This window comes from Mustela nivalis (assembly GCF_964662115.1).
Source record: "Mustela nivalis genome assembly, chromosome: 6".
Classification (NCBI taxonomy): Eukaryota; Metazoa; Chordata; class Mammalia; order Carnivora; family Mustelidae; genus Mustela; species Mustela nivalis.
The window spans coordinates 107313172-107338108 of NC_139025.1; the positions used below are offsets into that span (position 1 = coordinate 107313172).

The window sequence follows — 24937 nt, forward strand, 5'->3', positions numbered from 1 at the left end:
TGACTGATGAGGGATAGGTAAGATGTTAGCAAAAGAGGTAACTGTGTGAAGGGTACACATGAATTCTATGTATTCTATTCATTAGCTTTGTAACTTTTTTTTTTCTTTCTTTTTTTAGAGGTGGGCAGGGGGAGAGGGAGAGGATCATAAGCAGGCTCCATGCTAAGTGTAGAGCCAGAGGAGAGCCTGAGATCATGACCTCAGCAGAAATTAAGAGTCACCTGCTTAACCTACTGAGCCACCCATGGGCCCCTCTTTGCAACTTTTCTGTAAATGTAAAACTACCGTAAAATAAAAGCTTTTTTGTTTTTGTTTACCCTATGGTAAGGGCACTAGGGCATTATATGTAAATTTATCCCAACGAAATCCCTAAAAAGGGAGGAGACAGGTGAGAGTGATGATAGAGCTTAACCTGCTCTCCAACCTCTCCAGCCCCTCACTACTGCCAATATCTCCAAAAATCTTACACAGGATTACTAGGGGAGGTGGAGAGAGGGGAATCTAAAGCTGGAGCTACCAAAGAAAAAAAAAAGCTTTAAAATCTACATAATCTTCAACATTAACATTGAGGTCCTTCCCTCTCGCATCAGGTAGCACAGCTCAACTTCATTAACCTTCAGTACTAAGAAAAGAATTATAAGCTGTAATATACTTGAAAGCTAAAATGGAATAAAAACCAATCCCAAAACTTGACTAGAAATGTATCAATAATCAGCAATATAAAATGAGGTGTACAATTAAAAATGAGCCTACAAAATGCATTCCAAACTCTGTTTTTAGCCTTGGTTTCACATCCCCAAATGACATAAAGCTGGAAAGAGATCACATATACACTGAACGACAAAATCAGGACCTGAAAATAAAAGCTTAGAATAATTAGCAAAATCATTAAAAACAAACACTTTAATAAACATAAAATACTGCAACTAGCTTAACTTATATACAGCTAAAGATATATGGGCACCTGGGTGCCTCAGTTGGTTAAGCACAGGTCATGATCTCACGGTTCTGGGATCAAGCCCTACACCGGGCTCCCAGTGTAGGGAGTCTGCTTCTCCCTCTGCCACTCCCCCTGCTTGTGTACCTAATCTCTCTCTCTCTCTCAAATAAGTAAATAAATAAAATCTTAAAGAAAAAAAAAAGACACAGGGAGACACTTTTTTGTTTTGTTTTGTTTTTCTCTGAATAATTTTCCTGAAGTCAATAACTGGGTAATATTCAGAGACATTCATTTACAAATCTTCCAAGTTCTTTGTCTAGTTCTATAAAAAGAGTAAATGATACAACCACCTTTTTTCAGACTCATACCCAAGTTTTCTGGTCTGAATTTATCAAATTTTAAAGACTTTTTCAGAGATCATCACCATTTGGTCACTTCATAAAAGTAGATCTACTAGCATCTTCTCTCACAGAGATAACCTCACAAGAATTATTCTCTAGCTATAACCTAAAAATTTGAACAAAGAAATCCTCCCAAAACTAATAACATATAAAGTAAAATGTATAACAGTAACACAAAGCACAGGAGTGGACCAAAGAGATTTAGGTTGTTTGATGTTTCTTATATGTGAAATAGGCTATTTTTTAAAATTGCTCATTTATTTATATATAGAGAAAGAAATTGCAAGTAGTGGGGGCAGGGGGACAGGAAGAAAGAGAATCTCAAGCAAGCTCCACGCTCACCATGGAGCCTGATGCAGGGCTCAATCTCATAACCTGAAGATCATTGACCCGAGCCCAAATCAAGAGTCGGATGCTTAACTGACTAAGCCACCAAGGCTCCCTGAAATAGTCTATTATTTCTTGAAGACAGACAGTGAAAAGTTAAAGATGCATAATGTAAACCCTAGATTAACCACAAAAGATAAAAAATAAGTACAGCTAATAAACCAAAAGTGGAGGGGCGCCTGGGTGACTCAGTGGGTTAAGCCGCTGCCTTCGGCTCAGGTCATGATCTCAGGGTCCTGGGATCGAGTCCCGCATCGGGCTCTCTGCTCGGCAGGGAGCCTGCTTCCCTCTCTCTCTCTCTCTGGCTACCTCTCTGTCTACTTGTGATTTCTCTCTGTCAAATTAATAAATAAAATCTTTAAAAATAAATAAATAGATAAATAAAATAAAAAAACAAAAGTGGAAATAAAATGTAATACAAAAAAAAATTTTTTTTAACTCAAAAAACTAAAAAACTAAAGCCCAAAGTAAATATAAAAAGGAAAATAAAGGGACAGAGAACAGATGGGAAAATAGAAAACACAGACCAAGATGACAGATTAAAACACAACTGTAACAAAACAGGGTACTATTGGCATAAAGATAGACTGGAGAGTCCAGAAATAGACTCATACATATCGTCAAGTAATTTTCAGTAAGAGTGCCAAGGTAATAGGAAAGGAATAGTAACAAATGGTGGTGGAACAACTGGTGAACCATGTGGGGAAAATTTAACCTCTACACCACACACTGGACAAAAAAATTAACTCAAAATGGATCAAGACTTAGTTTTAAAAGCTAAACGTTAAATTTCTAAAAGAAACATAGGCTAAACTATATGTAATCATACCATGGACAAAGGTCTCAAAGAACATAAATAGTACTACCCATTTTTTAAAATCCATTTAATTAAGTAATCTCTACACCCAACATGGGGCTTGAACTCATGACCCCAAGATCAAGAGGAACATGCTCTACCAAATGAGCCAAGTCAGGTACCCCTAGCACTATGCATTCTTTATATATCACTAAACTAGACTTTATCAAAATGAAAATTTACTCTTCACAGATACCACTAAGAGAACAAAAAGGCAATGGGGTACCTGGATGGCTCAGATGTTTGAGCATCTGTTTTTGGCTCCAGTCATAATCTCTGTTCTTGAGAAGGAGCCCCATGTCAGGCTCCCAGCTTAAAAAAAGAATCTGCTTCTCCCTCTCCCTCTGCCTTTCCCCCTGCTTAAGCTATCATACTCTCTCTCTCAAATGAATAAATAAAATCTGAAGAAGAAGAAAACAAAAGGTAAGGTAGCAGACTAAATACAAAGGAAAATTGCATTTATGTGTAATTTATATGTATATAGAAGTTGAATCCAGAACATAAGCAAACTCTTCCATTTTAATACAACCCCACCCAAAAAATAGACAAATGATTTTAACATTTTTCAAAACACATACACATGGCCCATGAGTATGTGAAAAAATGCTTTGTATCTTTAGTCATCAGGGAAATGCAAATTAAAACCACAATGAGATACAACTGCACACCCAATAAAAGACTAAAATTCTTACACCAAAAACCGAACATTAACAAGGATGTGGCACAACTGCAACTCCACACATAACTCTTTGGTAGCTTCTAATAAAGTCATATATACATCTAACCTATGATCCAATAATTTCACACCTAGGTTTGAAAACACAGGTATACAAAAAATTTGTATGTGAATGTTCATAGCTTTACTCGTAATAACCAACAATTTGGGAAAAACGAATCTCCAACAAGCAAATAAACAAATTATGATATATTTTTAAAATTATTATTTTAAAATACAATAGGATACCAAAGAGCAGCAGCAAAAACAACAACAAAGAAGGAACTACTGATACAAGTAACATTATGGTTACATGGATATATACATTTGCCAAAACTCTGAATTGTACAGTAAAGATGTGTACCTTATACTCTATATAAGTTATAGCTCAATTAAAGTGTTTTTAAAAATAGTTTCCCTATAGAAAAATAGGAATACAAAGAGAAATCAAGCCCCAAAACACCATCTGAATAAAATATCATCATCCTTCTCTCTCTCTGACAAAGGCAATACCCAACAGAGATAAAAATATACCTGTCTCAGGGCACCTGGGTGGCTCAATTGGTTAAGTGTCTGCCTTCGGCTTAGGTCACAATTCCAGGGTCCAGGGATCGAGCCCCACATCGGGCTCCCTGTTTAATGGGGAGCCTGCTTCTCCCTCTCCCACTCCCCCTGCTTGTGTTCCCTCTCTCACTGTCTCTCTCTGTCAAATAAATAAATAAAACCTTGAAAAAAAAAAATATATATATACCTGTCTCTTCCTTAAAGGCAATACAGAAATACTGGCTAAGAGCTTACTTCTGGGCCACAGAAACTCTTTACTCCAATCCTAATAAACTCTCAAATGTGACATCTCCTAAATTTTGGAATTCTCTTTTCAGGTGACTCAAACCTCCTGATATAAACCCCTTAAACTCCATTACTGCTGTTGAGTCTCTAGAAAGTTATGAACCACCCTATGCCCAAAACTCCTCATCTGAAGAATGGAAATATTCACCTTAAAGGGTTAAGACAAAATAATGTATGCATATGCTAGCTCTTATTATTACTTTTAAAGTTAAAAAGTCAACCAGCTTTTAGAAATCATCCAGGCAAAAAAAAAAAGTCCACAAGCTTCCCCTGTTTTCTTTTCTTTTTTTTGGCAGGGGGGGTGACCTTCAATTCTTTTAGGTACACCTATATCAAGCTAGTCTATCTTATTCAAATGAACTTTCAATTCCTCTTGAAGATCAGATCAAAACCCTGAATTTTTGTTTGTTTGTTTGCTTTAAAGATTTTATTTATGTATTTGACAGTGAGAAAGAATACAGCAGAGGGACTGGCAGACAGAATGAGAGAGGGAGAGAGAGAGAGAGAGAGAGAGAGAGAAGCAGGCTTCCTGCAAAGCAGGGAACCCAATGTGAAGGTCCCAGGACCCTGGGATCATGACCTGAGCCAAATGCAAATGATTAACCTACAGAGCTATGCCCCCAAACCCTGAATTGTTAATGCACCCAAAGCAAAGGGTAGAATAACAAAATAAATACAAATAAAACAAAAAACTAGATTAGGAAAGACAACAGCTGCCCTGAGAATATAGGATCTAATGCAGTAAGCAAAACTGCCCAAGCAATCTCTCCTTGGATGAAGCCAACAAGTTTATTTAAATAAAAGTTGTTTTTGCTCTTCCTGTGTGATTTAGGTCAAAATGTGTAACCTGGAGAATATTAGTTAAAGAATATCTAGGGGCGCCTGGGTGACTCAGTGGGTTAAAGCTTCTGCCTTCGGCTCAGGTCATAGAGGACCTGGGTCCTGGGATTGAGCCCCACATCGGGCTCTCTGCTCAACAGGGAGCCTGCTTCCCCCTCTCTCTCTGCCTGCCTCTCTGTCTACTTGTGATCTCTGTGTCTCTGTCAAATAAATAAATAAAATCTTAAAAAAAAAAATTAAGAGTATGTTCTAAAGAATAAGAACAAGAGTCATACAAGGAAAAAACCGGCAAAGTTACTGACACTTTTAATGAATGAAGAAGGTAAAGGCATACTGACTTCGATTAGGGAAAATACCTCCGGGTAGGGAGCACACCTATAATGTGAATTCAACAATGTGAAGATAAGAAAAAAACAATTTAAACTATGTAGATTATGCTTGCAATTCCGCTCAATAATTACATACCCAGAATGAACACAGAAAGATAAAATTTTACTATTCTCTAGTTGGTCTCACATCCCATGTGCCTCTCATGATATGAACATCTTGCTGTGCTGTCAGATTCTAATGTTTAGAGCCATTTATTTTTCCCACAACATGGACCATAAACACAGCCTACGACTTCATCTGGTGTTTAACAATGAAACATGATTCGCTTCAATACTAAAGGAAAAACAGGATATGTTGAACTTTGAGAGACTGTATGTCTATTTTTTATATTTTATGGGCAACTTTAGGGATTTCCAAGGTTATTTTGACTAAAGGGCATTTTTGTCTTCTTTGGATCTGTGTATTTTGACAACAAAGTGAAAATCCTTGTGGCAAGAAACAAAAACAGTAAACTATTAGACAACTGTAGATACCAGTCTGGAGAAACCAAGGATTTATTATCCTCTATGCTAACGTCAGCCACTTTATTCAACAAACCATTTTTTGTTTTTTCGCTACTAATGACTGCTCAAAGTGGTAATTAAGAAGACAGTTAAGAGGGCGCCTGGGTGGCTCAGTGGGTTAAGCCGCTGCCTTCGGCTCAGGTCATGATCTCAGGGTTCTGGGATCGAGTCCCACATCGGGCTCTCTGCTCAGCAGGGAGCCTGCTTCCCTCTCTCTCTCTCTGCCTGCCTCTCCATCTACTTGTGATTTCTCTCTGTCAATAAATAAATAAAATCTTAAAAAAAAAAAAAAAAGAAGAAGACAGTTAAGATTCTATTCTATTCCAGAGAATATCATACTCTGGATAAATACAGTAATCCTAACCCTCATATGGATTACCATACATATAAAGCTAGCCTACACACATTTACTTATATACTTTCTAGGCAATCTTAAGAATTTTGGTTTTGGTATACATACACTGTGAGTTCTTCCTGTTGGGGATAATCAGGAAAAGAGACATATGAGGATTAATAAAAATGACGGAAGAGAAAAGAAAAATATTTGAAACTGAAGCCCGTTCAAGATAAAGGAAAATGACTGAAATTAAGTCCAGGCCTTAGAACTGTCATCCAGAACTGCTATCCGTGGGGAAAACTACTCATTCATCGGGAATAAAATGGGGAAATCCAAGAGTCTAAGAAGAATGATCAACTCCATGATGGCAAACAGGTTACATACAAGTTAGGTTATCCAAATTTTTCTATCCCAAGCATCTGGGATAGAAATGTCAGAATCTGGAAATGTCACCCAGGTAACAGATATAATTTTGCAGTGGCTTATTAATATTTTAGAATATATAATATTACTGATAATACATTAGCTACTATTTATGCAGTTACTGTTTTCACTCAAAAAAATATTTATTGAGAGCCTATTAGAATGTAGCTGTTGTAGGCACTGGGATTGGCCTTGAACAGGATACAGCAAGTCTTTGTTCTCATGAAAATCCATGCAGATGAGAACAAAGCATAAGTAGACAGTCAGATAATTTTAGAGAAAAAATTATGCTATTAAGGAAATAAAACAAATGGTAAAAGATGAACATCAACAGGCTCCTAGGAAGCTGAAGACCTGAATCATGAGAAAGAACAAGCCACCAGTTCACCACACCACACAGTGTAGAGCAAGAGCCTTTCTAGCAGAGGAAACAGTAAAGAAAGATCCTGTGGCAGGAAGAGGCCCAACATCTGCAAACAACAGAAAGGAGAGTGAAAGGAAAGGGAGACGGCACACAAAAGGATCAGAAATGGTCAAGGACCAGATCAGGAGGCCTGTACGGAACTACGTGCCATGTTTTTATTCCATTTTATCCTCACTAAAAACTATTATCTCCAAGGAACTAAGAATTATAAAAGAAAACTCGCCCAAGGTCTGACATACAAACATTTGGATTTTAATTCTTACATAAGTTGCTGGGTTTGGTCTCTCATTTTTAAAATAAATGTATAGTTATGTGGGATTTCATATGTTCACTTAACACTTCATTTTCCATGACATTATTTTCACATAAGACTATTATGTAATTCAACCACTACTTCTTCTATTTACCATGGAGATTTCTGGAACTTAGCTTCCACAGTGGGAGAATGCTAAAGGTCTACTAAAATGGAAATAACTGGGGTGCCTTGGTGGCTCCGTTGTTAAGCATGTGCCTTCGGCTCAAGTCATGATCTCAGGGTCCTGGGTTCAAGCCCCACATCAGGCTCCCTGCTCAGCAGGAAGACTGCTTCTCCCTCTCCCAGTCCCCGAGTTCCCTCACTCGCTGTGTCTCTGTCAAATAAATAAATAAAAATGGAAATAACTACTACAAATAAGAGAAGGACCAAATACTATGGAAAAACAGAAGGGACAGCCGTTGATTCTACAGGAGAAACTTCACAGAAGTTAAAGAGCTGGTCCCTAGAAGGAGAATTTCCTCAATTGGAGAAGAATAAAAGCACAGCAAAGGAATGGCAGGCAGGAAGGTGGTTACAAAAATAGATGCTTTATTTTAAACAATCGGGCGCCTGGGTGGCTCAGTGGGTTAAGCCGCTGCCTTCGGCTCAGGTCATGATCTCAGGGTCCTGGGATCGAGTCCCGCATCGGGCTCTCTGCTCAGCAGGGAGCCTGCTTCCCTCTCTCTCTCTCTCTGGCTGCCTCTCTGTCTACTTGTGATTTCTCTCTGTCAAATTAATAAATAAAATCTTAAAAAAAAAAAAGCTTGCATCTATTTTAAACAATCAAAATTCTCTATATTCTCCCAGATGTACATATCTAAAGTGGTCTGACCTATTCCTCCCCTTTCCGTTTTATTATCAAAAAATATTTTTTAAGTCTAGTTGACAGAATGTAACATTAGTTTCAAGTGTACAACATAGTGATTCAATCTCTCCATCTCTTTAGCTTACCACAAGTGAAGCTACTATCTGCCACCATACAATGCTATTACAGTATCACAGACTATGTTCCCTATGCTGTACCTTTTATTCCTGTAACTTGCTCATTCCATAATTGGGAAGACTGTATCTCCCACTCTTCTTCACCCATTTTGTCCCTCCCCTCAAGCAACCATCAATATATTTATACATCTGATTCTGCTTTTGTTTATATGTTTCTTTTGGTTTTTAGATTCCACATATAAGTGAGATCATATGGTATTTGTCTTTCATGACGTATTTCACTTAGCATAATATCCTCTAGATCCATCCATGTTGTTGCAAGGAGCAGGACCTCATATTTTATAGCTGCATAGTATTCCATAAGATGGCCAGTTTTATCTCACAGTACATAGAGTTCTTTAAAGCAATGTGATGTCAAGGGGCACCTGGGTGGCTCAGTGGGTTAAAGCCTCTGCCTTTGGCTCGGGTCATGATCTCGGGGTCCTGGGATGGAGCCCTGCATCAGGCTCTCTGCTCAGCCAGGGAGCCTGCTTCCTCCTCTCTCTCCCCCTGCCTCTCTGCCTCCTTGTGATCTCTGTCTGTCAAATAAATAAAATCTTTAAAAAAAAAAAAAAAGAAAGAAATGTGATTTCACAGGGGCACCTGGGTGGCTCAGTTGGTTAAGCAAATGCCTTCAGCTCATGTCATGATCCTAGGGTCCTGGGATCAAGTCCCACATTGGGATCCCTGCTTGGCAGGAAGTCTGCTTCTCCCTCCGACCTCCCCCTTCTCATGCTCTCTCTCTCTCAAGTAAATAAATAAAATCTTCTTTTAAAAAAAGAAAAAATATGGGCGCCTGGGTGGCTCAGTGGGTTAAGCCGCTGCCTTCGGCTCAGGTCATGATCTCAGGGTCCTGGGATCGAGTCCCGCATCGGGCTCTCTGCTCAGCGGGGAGCCTGCTTCCTCCTCTCTCTCTGTCTGCCTCTCTGCCTGCTTGTCATCTCTCTCTGTCAAATAAATAAATAAAATCTTAAAAAAATAAATAAATAAATAAATAAATAAATAAATAAAAATTAAAAAAAAAAGAAAAAAATGTGATTTCACAGAAAATACAATCAAACCCATGGTAACAGTCATTCTATAGATGTTCTGCAATAAAAATCTTACATGACATGATTTTCTTCAGCTAATGACTACTTTATATTAAAAAAAAACTAGCCGTCAAAAACAAAAAACAAAAAACACAGCTGTCATGGTAGATTTAGACTTTGTAAGTGAACCTATTTACAAACCTAGTTACATGTGTATTTTTTCACATATTCAGACATGATTTGGGGGTACCTGGGGACTCAGTCAGTTAAGCACCCAACTCTTGAATTCAGCTCAAGTCATGATCAAGGTCATGAGATCAAGCCCCATGTGAGGCTCCAGACTAGGCATGGAGCTTGCCTAAAGGCAAGCTAAACTAAAGGGAGTTCTCTCTCCCTTTACCTCTGCTTTCCCCATTCCCCACAAAGGCACTGGCTTGCGTGCACTCTCTCTCTTAAAAAAAAAAAAAAGAGAGAGAGAGAGAGCGAGAATATTTAAAAAATAAACAAATGTGATTTTACACTAAAAGTTGGAGAGCCTATTTCTATATCGATAATGTAACTAGCTCCTGATATTTATCAAAAGCAAAAGTTCATATTTTGTTTAAACATATTAAATTACACAAATAACTTTATCTCAGATTTCCTTGCAATCCCCACTAAATGAAAAAAACTTAATTCTCTTTCTCTCACACACACAGAATCTAATAGCAACAAAGAGATAACGACAAAATCTAATCATCTGACCAACAGCAACTCCAAAAAGAGAATGGAAAAAAGAAAATGACTGAAGTCATGAAAGCTAATACAAGAATATTTCTTTTTTTTTTTTTAAGATTTATTTATTTATTTATTTGACACAGAGAGAGGGGTGTCACAAGCAGGCAGAGAGGCAGGCAGAGAGGGGGAAGCAGGCTCCCTGCCGAGGACCCTGAGATTATGACCTGAGCTGAAGGCAGAGGCTTAACAGAGTGCCTTAACCCAGGCACCCCAAGAATATTGCTTAAAATTGAAGGACCTAAGCCCTTGCTACCGATGTCCTCAGAGATCACCATTCTCCTCATCCACTCCACTCCAGCAACAACAGCTTCTTGGCTTTTCCTTGAGCAAAGTACAGCTATTACTACCTAATCTGCCCAGAATGATTGTCCCCCAGAGAGCCAGAAGGATCTCTCACTTGCTTCCTTTCCGTCTGTGCTCAAATGTTTCCTTGTCCTTGAGAGGATCCCTAATCACCATATATTTAAAAAGTGAACCCCACCTCCATCTTCTCTTTCCAGCTAGTTATTTCCATAATCACTATTGGTTAATATTTCCTTGTTTTCCCAACAGAGCCTAGTCTGTTTTCATCATTACCATGTGCCTCAAAGCTTAGAACTCACAGTTAATATTCAATAAATATATGCTGAATTATTACTTAAAACAATCTAAAATTGTGACACAACTACAATGGGAGAAAAAAGAAGAGTGGACTCCTTTTCCATAAGAGGTCAAAAGATAATGCAGAAGATAACTACACAGCAATTCTCAAACTTTTTGATCTGTAAACCCTTTATCCTCTTAAAAGTAAGTGAGAATCTCCCAAAAGCTTTAAATATGTAGCTTATATTTATTAATATTAAAAATAAAATTGGTAAATGCTGAAAGATTTTTCAAAAACAGTAATATGTAAACCCATTACATGTTAATATTAAGTAACATTTATGAATATAGTTTTTCAAAAAAGTTACTAAGAATAACACTATTACACAACTTTGCTAATCTCTTTAGAAGAAACCTGGATTCTTAAATACGTTTCTGTATTCAATCTAGTAAGAAATCCACCTTCACTCATGTATGTAGTTTAAAAAGAGAAGTGTCTTTAATAACTTATTCAGATACTGTGCATGTTATTCTTTGATATTATCTCAAAACTTAATAAATGTAATTTTGTAAATGTTACTTGCAGTGTTGAATCTGCTACCTTATCTATGAAACTTCATACCATCTCATTAAAAATCTACTGATTTATCTTGCCCCCTAAGTAGATCTTTCACACACAGCATGATTTTGTAATATCATGCATTGGTCATATGAAAAAAGTTAGTCCATGAAGTTATGCCTATCTTCCAGACACTGACACATTTAATTATATGACAGCCAAAAAAAAAAAAAATCACATTTGTTAATATCCCTATCAATTTCATCAAAAAGGCCTTGAAAAGCTGCCAGGCTCATAGTGGCAGATATGTTTTCCAAAATTCTAAATTTTTGTTTGAAAGCCTTAATTGTATCTTGGTACTAATTTTCCATCAGTTGTTTTCCCTAAGGTGACAGGCTCACTCCATTTATTTTTGAGTACATACATACAAATACCCAAGTTTAAATGACTACAGTTTGTCGTTCCTTCAAGTAAAAAAATGGTTCCATTTAAAAAAAAAAAAGAAGCAACTAAGTTTGCTAGTTCAGCCTGCAACTCAATCACACACATATTTTTCTTTAAGGCAAGCATAATTTAAGATGGGGGAAATATAACATTCTTCTCATTCTATCACATGAAATATTAAAAAGACAGGCACTCAAGGGTCAAGATTAATAAAATTAACAGATTTTACTGCTTTATAAAGGACATTCTTTTAAAAACTGGGGTTTTTTTCATGGTTTTCTTTTTTTTTTAAGATTTTACTTATTTATTTGACATAGTGAGAGAGACTGAGAGAGGAGAGGGAATACAAGTGGGAGAGGAAGAAGCAGACTCCCCGCAGAGCACGGAGCCTGATGTGGGGGCTCAGTTCCAGGACCCTGGGATCATGACCTGAGCCAAAGGCAGACGCTAAACAACTGAGCCACCCAGGCACCACTCATGGTTTTCATTCTTAAATGAAACTGGTTTTGTAAATGTGTAGTAATGAAAAATACGAGGACTATTATGAAAGTAAATACCAGGAAAAAAGTCTTAGGAGCTGAAAGTGTTTCCACTTACAAACTGGAACTAGGGGATTAGGAGGAATAGCTTAGACTACGGTTTTTCATTATAATGAATATTGTGGAACTGACTTTTGAAACCACGTACATATTAATTGTTTCAAAAATTAACTGGTTAGGGCGCCTGGGTGGCTCAGTGGGTTAAGCCGCTGCCTTCGGCTCAGGTCATGATCTCAGGGTCCTGGGATCGAGTCCCACATCGGGCTCCATGCTCAGCAGGGAGCCTGTTTCCTCCTCTCTCTCTCTCTCTGCCCGCCTCTCTGCCTACTTGTGATCTCTCTGTGTCAAATAAACAAATAAAATCTTTAAAAAAAAAAATTAACTGGTTAAAAACCATTCAAAATGGTTTGGGGGTCTTGGTGGCTGCTCTTCGTTGGGGCCATCCTGCACCTAAGGCAGGAAGATGGTGGCATCAAGGAAGACAAAAATGGTCTCTGGAGTCCATCAACTCCAGACTCCAACTCATTATGAAAAGTTTAAAGTACTTGCTGCAGAACAAGCAGACTCTGAAAACGATCAGACATGGCAAAGCAAAACTGGTTATCCTCGCCAACAACTGCCCAGCCCCTAGGAAATCTGAAATAGAAAACTATCCCATGTTGGCCAAAACTGGTGTCCATCACTACAGTGTCAATAATACTGAACTGGGCACAGCTTGAGGAAAATACTACAGAGAATGCACAAGGGCTGTCATTGATCCAGGTGACTGATATTAAAAGCATGCCAGAACAGGGCGCCTGGGTGGCTCGGTGGGTTAAAGCCTCTGTCTTCAGCTCAGGTCAGGATCCCGGTGTCCTGGGATCGAGCCCCACATCAGGCTGTCTGCTCCGCAGAAAGCCTGCTTCCTCCTCTCTCTCTCTCTGCCTGCCTCTCTACCTACTTGTGATCTCTGTCTGTAAAATAAATAAATAAAATCTTTAAAAAATAAAAAATAAAAAAATAAAAGCATGCCAGAACAGACTGGCGAAAAGCAAATCACACAAAATTTTTCTTTAATAACACCTGCCAGAGCCTGTTTAAAAAAACCAAAACCAAAACCAAAATATTGTCTGGAAAAATACTTACAAGTGAGGTTTAAAAGATAAAGAAAGAAAAATAAACAAAAGATAAATAAATAAAGCAAATACCCATGCTGCACTAAGTGAGAGAATGACTGTGAAACGTAACAAGCTGCAACAGTTAACTTTTTGAAATAATGTGCCTATGAGTTTCTACTCATATATGAAATATTATTCTGTATCATAATAAAACTTTTCATTTAAAAGGCTAATTAAGGGGCGCCTGGGTGGCTCAGTGGTTTGGGCTGCTGCCTTTGGCTCGGGTCATGATCTCGGGGTCCTGGGATCGAGCCCCGCATCGGGCTCCCTGCTCCGCAGGAAGCCTGCTTCCCTCTCTCTCTCTCTCTCTGCCTGCCTCTCTGCCTACTTGTGATCTCCGTCTTTCAAATAAATAAATAAAAAAAAAAAAAAAAAAAAGGCTAATTAAAAAGCAACAATTTCCTTCAAACCAGAATGATGACTTAGTTAAAAATAAGTACGGGGACACTTGGGTGGCTCAGCTGGTTAAGTGTCTACCTTCAGCTCAGGGGGATCAAGTCCCACATCAACTCCTTGCTCAGTGGGGAGCCTGCTTCTCCCTCTGCCTGCTGTTCCCCTTGCTCGTATGCTCTCTGACAAATTAATAAATAAAATCTTTAAAAAGAAAAAATTATGTAAACCTTACATCATTTTTAACAGTTAAGTGGTTAAACACTCTACATACACAATGTAACACAAAGTAACATTTTTTTCTATTTCATTTGATCATAATTAAGATCAAACCAGAACTTAAAATATAATAAATTCCTACATTTTATAGTTACTTCACAAATAAAATCTCCAAAGAAATATAAATCCATTATCAAAATCTAATTTAAGTTTCTCAGAGGATGTCCTGATCCAGGAAATAAGAGATTATTTCTATATATAAACAGTTAACTCAAAAGCGAATTGGACTCCCCACTAAAAAGGAGGGGCCATCTCAGAGAACAGCTGATTCCAAGACCGAAACATGAAAGATGTAAGAGGAGTATGAACATCTTGCTGTGCCAGAAAGAAAGGAAATACTCACAAAAAATTGTCTGTCAAAAAGACACAGGAGCCATGGTGGAGAGGCTCCCACTGGACAAATGTGTGACAATCTGAGCATTAAAATTAATAAAAACAGTAACAGATTATAATTCATTGGATAAAATAGGAAGTACATAAGTCGATACTGATAATAGATAAAAGAATTCTTCTATACAAGAGAAGGCCTACTGATAAGGCAGAGGAGATAGCAGAGTTTGAAACAAGCATTCTGCAACCATCAAAGTAAAAATCAGGGCAGGCAAGAATCATCAGTGGATGTTTATATAAACATAATATCATTATCATCCCTGACAAAATTAATAATAATTCCTTGATATCATCTAATATCCATTCAGATTCCCCCAAAGTGTTTCAAAAATGTTTTCCAAAAAAAGTGTCTCTACAATTGATCTGAGTGAGGATTTAAGCAAGGTCAACAAATTATATTTGGTTGCTATACATAAAATATTTTTAACCTTCCTTTTTACATTGTCTATCAGCAATTATGAAAAGGCCTAACACACAAACCAGTTTACACCTGTAAATTCTCTGAAATTAAACACAACCTAACGTACTTGCTGTTCCTTTTGTTTGCATGATTCCTCCAGATTACCAGTATAGCTGATTCTTTCTAGTTACTGATCACAAATCAAATTATCACCTCTAAAAAGAAGTTGGGCCCTCCCTAACCATTTAATTCACAGTAGAGCTCAATCTCCATTCATCATTACATGTTACATGGTCCTCTTTTCTTCATGGCACTCAGCACTAACTCAAACTATTGTTTATTATGTTTCCCCCAGTAGAATGTCCACTCCCTGAAGGCAGAGTGCATTCTTCACTGAAGACCAAGAACAATGCTGAGAACATGAGACATTCAATAAATACATACTGTGTAACTAAATAATAATGCAGCACCTCCACTTAAAATGTAAGTTCAACTTAGTATTTGTTTTTAAACACCTGTAGACCACTCCACATGTAATGGTTATGAGCTGCATACCTGTAGAAACCTGGGCCAGCTGTTACCAAGAATCAGTGGGATGCAGGAAAGAAAGAACAGAGGTGTAAGGCATGCAAATGCAATTCTGGACTTTGACCAATAATTACAGGTTTCTGGAAGAAAAGTTATTCAGGATGATTTAAAAAGCATTACCAGAAGTAAAATCAAGTTTCAGCTTTCTGTATAATATGAGAGCTATTAAATCACATATAGTATCTATAATGGGACAGAAGCACATCTAGAATAATAAAAATGGCTTTATCATAGTTTCCCCTCCCCTAATATAAATAGGAAGGAATTTAACTCAGTATAGCACTTCTTTTTGGGAACTGGATCATGATGAATACACCAATAGGTACCAAAAGCACCTAATCAAAAATATAAACCATTGAATTTGGGATCTAGAGAAAACAAGAAAACCATCCTACACTTCTCATTTAACAATTGAGAGGATCTAAAGCTAAGGATGATTACCAGTAACGTCACAAATCTAATGAACAGCAAGCAATGCTAGATATAAAATTCAGATCTCCAGAGCACCTGGGTGGCTCAGTGGGTTAAGCCTCTGTCTGCCTTCAGCTCAGGTCATGATCCCAGGGTCCTGGGATCAAGTCCCACATCGGGCTCTCTGCTCAGCAGGGAGCCTGTTTCCTCCTCTCTGCCTGCCTCTCTGCCTACTTGTGATCTCTGTCAAATAAATAAATAAAATCTTAAAAAAAAAAAAATTCAGATCTCCAAACTAGGGACTCTTCCACGGGATAATGTCATCCTAGAATGTTAATGTCAAGCTACTAACATATTTAATCACTATCATTTTTCATACTGTCACTTCTTTTTTTCCCACTGTCACTTCTTTTTTTCCCCCTAGCTCAGAGGGGGAAAGTCAAACAGGATGCATACAACTATGCTCTAAGAAAACCATGTTACAGAAACCCCTCTTTGGAAAAATAATAAAACGTCTCAAAAAATCTAATTAGCTTGATTACATCAGTTTTTAATCCCACTTTAAATTTTATAATGAAAATACCTGCTGACCATTCCTTTATTCTAAGCATGTAAACTATTATTCTCTTATTTTATACACAGGTATAGGTATTTCTCAATTTTATCTGTAGAAATAAAGTACTGAAATAAAATTTGTCAAGGGGTGACCTCCACTATGATAGACTTTTCACCACAATAAAATTATTTTGATAACATCTTTCTTCAAAAACCAACTCCAGGGATGCCTGGGTGGCTCAGTTGGTTAAGCAGCTGCCTTCGGCTCAGGTAATGATCCCAGCATCCTGGGATGGAGTCCCACGTCGGGCTCCTTGCTCAGCAGGGAGCCTGCTTCTCCCTCTGCCTCTGCCTGCCATTCTGTCTGCCTGTGCTCGTTCTCTCTCCCCTCTCTCTCTGATAAATAAATAAAATCTTTAAAAAAAAAAAAAAAAAAAAACTCCAGTGAAAGAACATGCAAGTGACCAACAAGCACCAACAGGAAAAAAGTAACAGAAAGAGCCACACATACAAGATGCAGTACCTCTGCAAACAAGGAGAGTCTCCACTCTTCCCGGTTTTTTCTGTAATATTGTTCAGACCAATTCACAAACACCCTCACCAGTTTTTAGAATACTATTCTGAATCTTAAACAGCAAACAAATGAGCAGGAGAAAGATGTCATTTGCCCAAGGTTAAATGACAAGAGGAGAGCAAAAGTAAAATAATTAAAGGCTTAAAAAAAAAATTAAAAGATTTCAGAGTAAGAGGGCTGCTTCTCATCCTGTTTTGTCTCACAAAGGCAACCAAAGACTACTGTTAATATGAAAAGCAACATAGTTTATATTGACATGAAAATTTTTACTAAAAGCCACACAGTAGTAACAAACTATCTACATGTAGATCTTCACCACAATAAAGCTAAAACTAATATTAGAGAACTTCTATGTAATATCGAAATCACATTCTAACATTTGAAAGCAATCTCTCTCTCTCTCTCTCTCTCTCTCTCTCTCACACACACACACACACACACACACACAGGGGAGGAAATGGAACCTTAGCTTATCTTTTCCCCAGGCTGTTCTTTCTGGTTGAAAAGGACCCTAAACCAAAAAAATTAAACATAAAAATACCAAGTGAAATAAACTTTGGACTAAGTCAGGTTCAAAAGCTAAAAGAACTGTAAAATGAAGTCTATGTCAGCTGGCATCTTACCACTCCAAAGAGTTCTAAATTCATACTCCACATAAATCAAGAAACAGAAAGCACACAATACAAAGGAGTCGCCTCACAGTACCAACATGAACAAATTAAAAGAATACCCTATACTTCCCGGTATTTTTTTTTTTTAAGCGCTAAAACTCAGATTTGTGTTAAGAAGTATCTGTAAAGATCTATTATAACCTATTTGAAAACTATCGTGACAAACCTCTGTTTCCACAGAACTGAACAGACATTTCCACTACAGCCTTGCCCCTGACTCTGACAAATTATTTAAGGACAATAATAAAATACTGAGGTTCTTTCTTAACGACCAACAAACCAACTCTACACAAAAATCTGACGCGTCTGTATTTCTGCTCTTCCGCGGACGTTTCCCTGAACACATAAGAAGGCAACTCCCTAACCGTCAGGGCTGACTTAGCGCCCTCCAACACCCCGGGTGCGGGTTACCTTCATCCCTCCATTGTCAAATCGCACTCCCACGCCTCAGTCCTCAGCCCCCTTCCTAGACTCCCGGGAGAGTCCAAAGAGGGAAAGAAATCCCCTCACCCACACTCCTTTACTGTGGGGTGTGGGTGTGTCTGTAGACGAACGCTTTGCTCAAACACAATTAATTCTACTGCGGAGACCCAGACCCTAAATCACTGAGGAGCCAGCGGTAACCGGCCGGTCGCCGACCCCAGCCTTCCGCGGCCGCAGCCCTTCCTCTTTCTCCCCTCCAGGCCGGCCCCTCCCCCGTTGCGCGCACGCGCGGCTTCCAATCGATCCCCTCCCCCCTAGTCCCCTCACCTTAGTCATTAGCTACCCTCTTCCCAGAGTCCGGGAAAAACTGGCCCAGGAAGGAAGACAGGAGATGGAAGAAGGGAAGAGGATGCGTCGAGAGCCAGTGATCTGCGCCCCAGATCTCGGCCTAATAGGCCCCTATAGTCAAGAGCTACGTCTGTCACCGCCACCAAACCGTACAAGCGGCAGCGCCTGGTTCGGCCCAGTTCACACGGCTTGGGTTCAGAATGCCTGATTTGACCCCACAAGAGCTCCTTCCCCGAAAGTGTGGGCGTTTCTGTGCTGCGCAGACCCAACACCTCGCCACCGTCGCCGCCACTGCTGCTGTTCTCCTGCCGCCGCTGCCGCTGCCGCCGCCTAACCAATCCCTCCTCTACCGAGCGAGCACGACACTCAGAGTCTTTACGACAGTTCGGAAAGTGAGAGCGCAGGAGCGTTCACGCCTCCATCTGTTTCTGCGCCTGCTCAGCTTCTTGTTTCTCAATGTCCCGCCCCTTCTTACCCAGCCCTCCCCCTTTGTATTCGCTTTATGAAGTCTATTAGCGAAGCAGAACGGTTTAATACAGCTCATTATTTTGTTTTCCTTGCTGACTGTGTTCTACATTTACGCAATACACTATTTCTTGGCTTATTTCTTCGTAACTTAAAAAAATACACCTAGCCACAGAATTATTGATTATAGTTATGGTACAATTGAACAAAAACATCACGGTTTACCGTCTTTGACAAGAAAATGATACCCAAATCATACTTGCTAATGATATAAAGATCACAGCACTCCGCTCTCAAAGTGAATTTGCTTCCAGCACCACATCAAAGGTAGTAATAGATATCCTGGGAAGTGACTGCACAATCACATACCCCTTCTTAATTATTTTATGAAAAATAAGGAGATAGCAAATACTTCATTATGTGCCTTGGTGGATGCAGGCAAGGAGAATGCAGACTTTCGAATCAGTCATACAGACTCCCTTTCAAATCCGGATGATGCCAATAAACAGCAGTCTGATTTATTAGACCTTTATAAATCTTTCCCAAAAAATTAAATGTCAATTATACAACCTTAAAAATAAAAGTGTATCTTAAACCAAAAAAATTGTTTCCTTCTTTATAAATTGAGATAACATTTACCTCAAAGGGTTTTTCTGAGATTAAGTTTATAAAATAAGTGTATAAATGGAAACATTTATTTCCAATTAAATGTTCAATAAACATTAATTTCCTTCCTTTGTCATCAACTATCATTTTCAATATGCTTTCTTTTGTTCACTCATATTCTCCCTATTGTTCTGTGAAGAAAATATTTTAAAATAATAATAATAAACCAGAAAGGATTGCAGATTGTGTGGGAAAACTGGTAGAGCATTGCACTAGGAAATTTTCTCAATCCTCCTATTTTCTGTCTCTAAGTATAAAATTTTGCCTGAACCATCTTATCTACTGCCATGATTTCAATTGTTATTGACCCCTGACTTCTCAATGTTATGTATTTCCAGAACTACATTTCCAGACCTAACCTTTTTCCTCAAGCTATTGACCTATGTTCTTCAAAATGGTAGACACGACCCACATGTAGCTATTGAGCACTTGACATGTGGCTAGTACACATTGAGAAGTGCTGCAAGTGAAAAATATCTATGCAATTCAAAGATACAATATAAAAAATTTATAAAAATTTGAATAATTTTTAATACTCATTAAATGTTGACATGATATTTTGGATATATTGAGGTAAATCAGCGGTTCTCAATCTGGTACAGTTTTGTGTCCCCACTTTGGGTTGCTTAGCAGTATCTGGAGACATTTTTGGTGTTCACAACTTCAGGGAAGGATGACTACTCACATCTACTAACAAGAGACCAAGACATCTCTTCCCCGAAAGTGTGGGCGTTTCTGTGCTGCGCAGACCCAACACTTCGCCAATGAAGAATGCTAAACATCCTTCAATGCACAGGTCAGCCCTCCACAACAAAGAATTTCCCTGGCTTAAAATGTTAATAGTACAGTTGAGAAATGCTGGGGTTAAATAAAATAAACTATTAAAGTTAATTTACCTGTTCTTTTTTTGCTTTTTTAAAATATAACTATTATAACTTTCAAAGTTACATTTGTAGCTCACATTATATTTCTTTTGGACAGTGCTACTGATCTAGATCCATACAGCTATTTTACTTGATGTGTCATTTCCACTTTAATGTACCACAGTCATCTCTAACACATCATGTTGAAAAATTAAATAAATAAATGTAGTTGTATTGTATTTACATGACATACATTTCAGTCTTCCCTGTCTCAGTCAATAAGACCAAGTTAACTAACTAGAAACCCAAAAGTCATCTTTGACTATTCTCTCTTCCTCCCTATCTCTAATCAGTAAGTCGTTCTAATTCTGTCTCTGTAATATCTCAAATATTTAAAATGGACCCATTCCTCTCAATACTCTACACCAGTCCAGGTCTTTAGTATCTTTAGTTTCAAGCAGACATTGTATTCTAAGGGCACACACCAAATACATGATCACTGTCTTACTTGCAGTCTTTTCCAAGACCCAGAAAACAAAGCTATTATTTACACTATAATGTGGAAGGGACAGGATGGTGTAATAGTGCTCTAAGAACACAAAGATGGAACACCATAGTCAACCCAAGAGGAAGTGATGTTTAAACTAAATTTTGCAACATAAATGAAAACAGTTAAATTAAGCAAATAGAGAGGACATTCCAGGCAGAAAGATTAATACATGCTAAGGTACAGAAACAGCATGAAGCAAATTCTCTAGTAGGATCTACTAAATGTGTCATGCAGAGAAACTATTCAGAGATGAGGAAAGAAACGTAGAAAGAAATGGGTTACGGGGGAGCCTGGGTGGCTCAGTCATTAGGCGTCTGCCTTCAGCTCAGGTCATGATCCCAGGGCCCTGGGATTGAGCCCCACATAGGGCTCACTGCTCAGTGGGAACCCTGCTTTCCCTCTCCCACTCCCCTTGCTTGTGTTCCCTCTTTTGCTGTGTCTCTGTCAAAAAACAAAAACTTAAAAAAAAAAAAAAAGAAATGGATTACGTATGGTTGTTTTTGCTAGGATCAGGAGTTTTAACTCTTTAATGCTTAAGACTATGGGAAGCCATAAAGGGAAACCAACCAGAGAAAAAAACAATCAGATGACTATTAGATACAGCATTATATAAGCAGAGTAGAGGGTGGATTGGAAAGAGGCAAAAACAGAGGAATGAAGACCAGGGCTAATGGCAGGTAAAAAGTGATGAGAGTAATGGAAACGAGAATGAGAAGGAAGGGATAGATACAAGAAGAAGACTAAGTAACTAAATGGATATAGGAAGTAAAGGAGAAGGAGAATCTCAAATGCTTCCAAATTTATGGTAAGTGGTTGGGTGGAAGTGCCATTCAGGAAAAAGACACAGGTTTATGCTTTGGAGAAGGGATGAAGGAGAAGATCATAAGGAAATGATTGCTTCTTTATTGAGCAAGTTGAGTTCGAGGTATCTAACATTTAGCCAAAGTGGAGATTTCAGTAAAGTGCTGAATAAATGGGTTTGGATCTCAGGAGAGGTCTGTGCTAAAGACAGGGATTTGACAGGGATTAACTTTTAATAGCTGAAGCAATAATTTTGGTGAGGCTACCCAGTATATAAATGAAAGGAGACAGATACCTGACAAAGGCTAATATTTTAAGAGTTGAAGAATGAAGAAAAGTCCCAGAAGGACAAGGATGCACCAGAGTAGAGGGAGGAAAACCCAAAGAGAGAGGTAACAGGCCATGTGAGAAAAAAGTTTCAGTAATGATGTGGGTGATCAAGGATAAGAAATTTCCATAAGTCCAGCAATAAGGAGACCTGTAAACAAGACCAGTTTCAGCAACTGATATACATTTTAGAATAGAGGTTCTCAACAGTGTTGATTAGAACCCCCAAGGATCATTTGACAATATCCCGAGATAACTTTGATTGTTGTGACTGGGAAGATGTTATTGATATCAACATTTAGAGGCCATGGACATTGCTAACCATTCTGTAATGCACAGGACAGCTCCTACAACAAAGTAATATCTCGCTCAAAATGCCAGTAATATTCCAGCTAAGTCCTGGTCTAGAATGGATTGAACCATTAATGTACTTAGACAAGGCCCAATACTATTTTATGAAAATGGTAGTAAATGGAAAAAGAAAGATAGACATATATTTTAGCAGGATATGGAGTCAAGAAAGGGAAGACTTGAATTCTTTCAGTATGCTGAAGTGGAGAGAGCAGCAGAAAAAACGAAATGAAAGATACCGGAAAATATAGGGATGCTCTAGGGAGACAGAGGAAGTGGGATTCAAAGCTCAGATAGAAGAAGTAGCCTTGGATAGAAGAGATACTCATTTCACCAAAACAAATAAGGAGAGGGAAGAAAGGATTGCAGAAATGAACAAAATTTGTTGGCTTCTGGGGGGCAAGTCAAGGGTTTGCTCATTGAATGATCTTGATTTCTCTGTGAAACATGAGGTAAGGCCATCTTCTAAGATATCAGGTTTGGAAATGGCTGGGTGAAGAGTAATTAGAAAAGAGAGGGCGCCTGGGTGGCTCAGTGGGTTAAGCCACTGCCTTCGGCTCAGGTCATGATCTCAGGGTCCTGGGATCGAGTCCCATATCGGGCTCTCTGCTCAGCAGGGAGCCTGCTTCTCTCTCTCTCTCTGCCTGCTCTCTGCCTACTTGTGATCTCTGTCAAATAAATAAATAAAATCTTTAAAAAAAATCTTAGAAAAGAGAGATTTTAGGGGTGCCTGGGTGGCTCAGTGGGCTAAAGCCTCTGCTTTCGGCTCAGGTCATGATCCCAGAGTCCTAGGATCGAGCCCCACATCAGGCTCTCTGCTCTGTGGAGAGCCTGCTTCCTCCTCTCTCTCCCTGCCTGCCTCTCTGCCTACTTGTAATCTCTGTCAAATAAATAAATAAAACCTTTAAAAAAAAAGAAAAGAGAGATTTTTAAAAATCAGAATAGTGGATGGCCTGGGTGGCTTAGCTGCTTGGGCATCTGCCTTTGGCTTAGGTCATGATCCCGGGGTCCTGCTTAGTGGGGAGCCTGCTTCTCCCTCTGCCCCCTGCTTGTGTGTGCTCTCTCTCTCTGACAAATAAATAAAATCTTAAAAAAAAATCAGAGTAGTCACTATCATGATGGCATGGCGGACAGTAGCCAAACTACAGATCAAAGGCAGGAAGTGAAGAGCAGAAAGGGGGTGTGACTGAGAGGACCAAGTGCCATGAAGTTGTATTTACAGAAGCAATGGTAGATTATAGGGGTGGGAGAGATCTCTCACCTGAATTACATACAATTTCCTGTTTTCTATGCTTCTGTTCCAACCACCATTATCATACTACTTCTAGTGTAACATCGAACCACTATCAGAATACGGCAGAAACTGATTCAGGGGTGCCTAGGTGGCTCAATCAGTCAAGCATTTGCTTTCGGCTTGGTTCTTGATTCCAGGGTCCTGGGATCTAGCTCTACATCAAGCTCTCTGCTTAGTGGGGTGTCTGCTTCTCCCTCTCCCTCTGTCTGCCTCTCTCTCTCTGTCAAATAAATAAATAAAATCTTCTTTAAAAAATAAAAGAAACTGGGGGCGCCTGGGTGGCTCAGTGGTTAAGCCGCTGCCTTCGGCTCAGGTCATGGTCTCAGGGTCCTGGGATCGAGTCCCGCATCGGGCTCTCTGCTCAGCAGGGAGCCTGCTTCCCTCTCTCTCTCTCTGCCTGCCTCTCCGACTACTTGTGATTTCTCTCCGTCAAATAAATAAATAAAATCTTTAAAATAAAAAAATAAAAAAAATAAAAGAAACTGGGGGCGCCTGGGTGGCTCAGTGGGTTAAGCCGCTGCCTTCGGCTCAGGTCATGATCTCAGGGTCCTGGGATCGAGTCCCGCATCGGGCTCTCTGCTCGGCAGGGAGCCTGCTTCCCTCTCTCGCTCTCTCTGCCTGCCTCTCCATCTACTTGTGATTTCTCTCTGTCAAATAAATAAATAAAATCTTTAAATAAAAAATAAAAATAAAAGAAACTGATTGAGACACTAAGTTGCTTAAAGTCCCTCAAGGGTGTTCCATCACCTTCACAATGAAGTCCCAAGTCCTTAGCTTGGCAACTAGAGCTCTTCAAAATTCAGAATTTCCAGAGTTACTTCACACCACCCGTTCCCACCATCCTACTGCTTGCCCCTGCTTAGATTTGACCAAACTTCTCAAACTACTTGTAGTTCTCCAGAAGAAATACACTATTACAATATCTACCTGCCTTGGCACCTCCTATTCCTTCTGTCTCAAAATATCCTCCCCCTCTCCTCCATATCCCTCCCTCCTGCTTTACCTATTTAGCAAACTCTTATCCTTTCCTCAAAGCCCTCTTCCATGAAGCGTTTCCTTACCTTGCTTCCCCATTCTCACAATAGAGCTAATCATCACTCCTACCTCTGTACTCTCTTCAATCTTTGTGTACACTTCCATTCGAAGTGTTATATTTATACA

At 38.9% G+C, this 24937-nt stretch overlaps 1 protein-coding gene and 1 pseudogene across 14 annotated transcripts in view; one reads left to right on the plus strand and one right to left on the minus strand.

The window, feature by feature from the left end:
* Window positions 1–18841, minus strand: part of RNF111 (ring finger protein 111) — a 97626-nt gene extending 78785 nt beyond the window's left edge. For 4 of the 13 annotated variants that reach the window (XM_082733738.1, XM_082733730.1, XM_082733729.1 and 1 more), the window contains exon 1: window positions 18439–18828. The gene's annotated coding sequence lies outside the window, so the exon portion shown is untranslated. Of the gene's footprint in view, window positions 1–18099; window positions 18381–18438 lie in introns of those variants that run through there. The other 9 variants (XM_082733737.1, XM_082733735.1, XM_082733728.1 and 6 more) reach the window with 5 other exon arrangements.
* On the plus strand, window positions 12737–13575 carry LOC309866289 (large ribosomal subunit protein eL30 pseudogene; annotated as a pseudogene). Its single transcript has one exon. The product of its transcript is annotated as a large ribosomal subunit protein eL30 pseudogene (transcript).
* Window positions 18842–24937: the final 6096 nt, after the last annotated feature.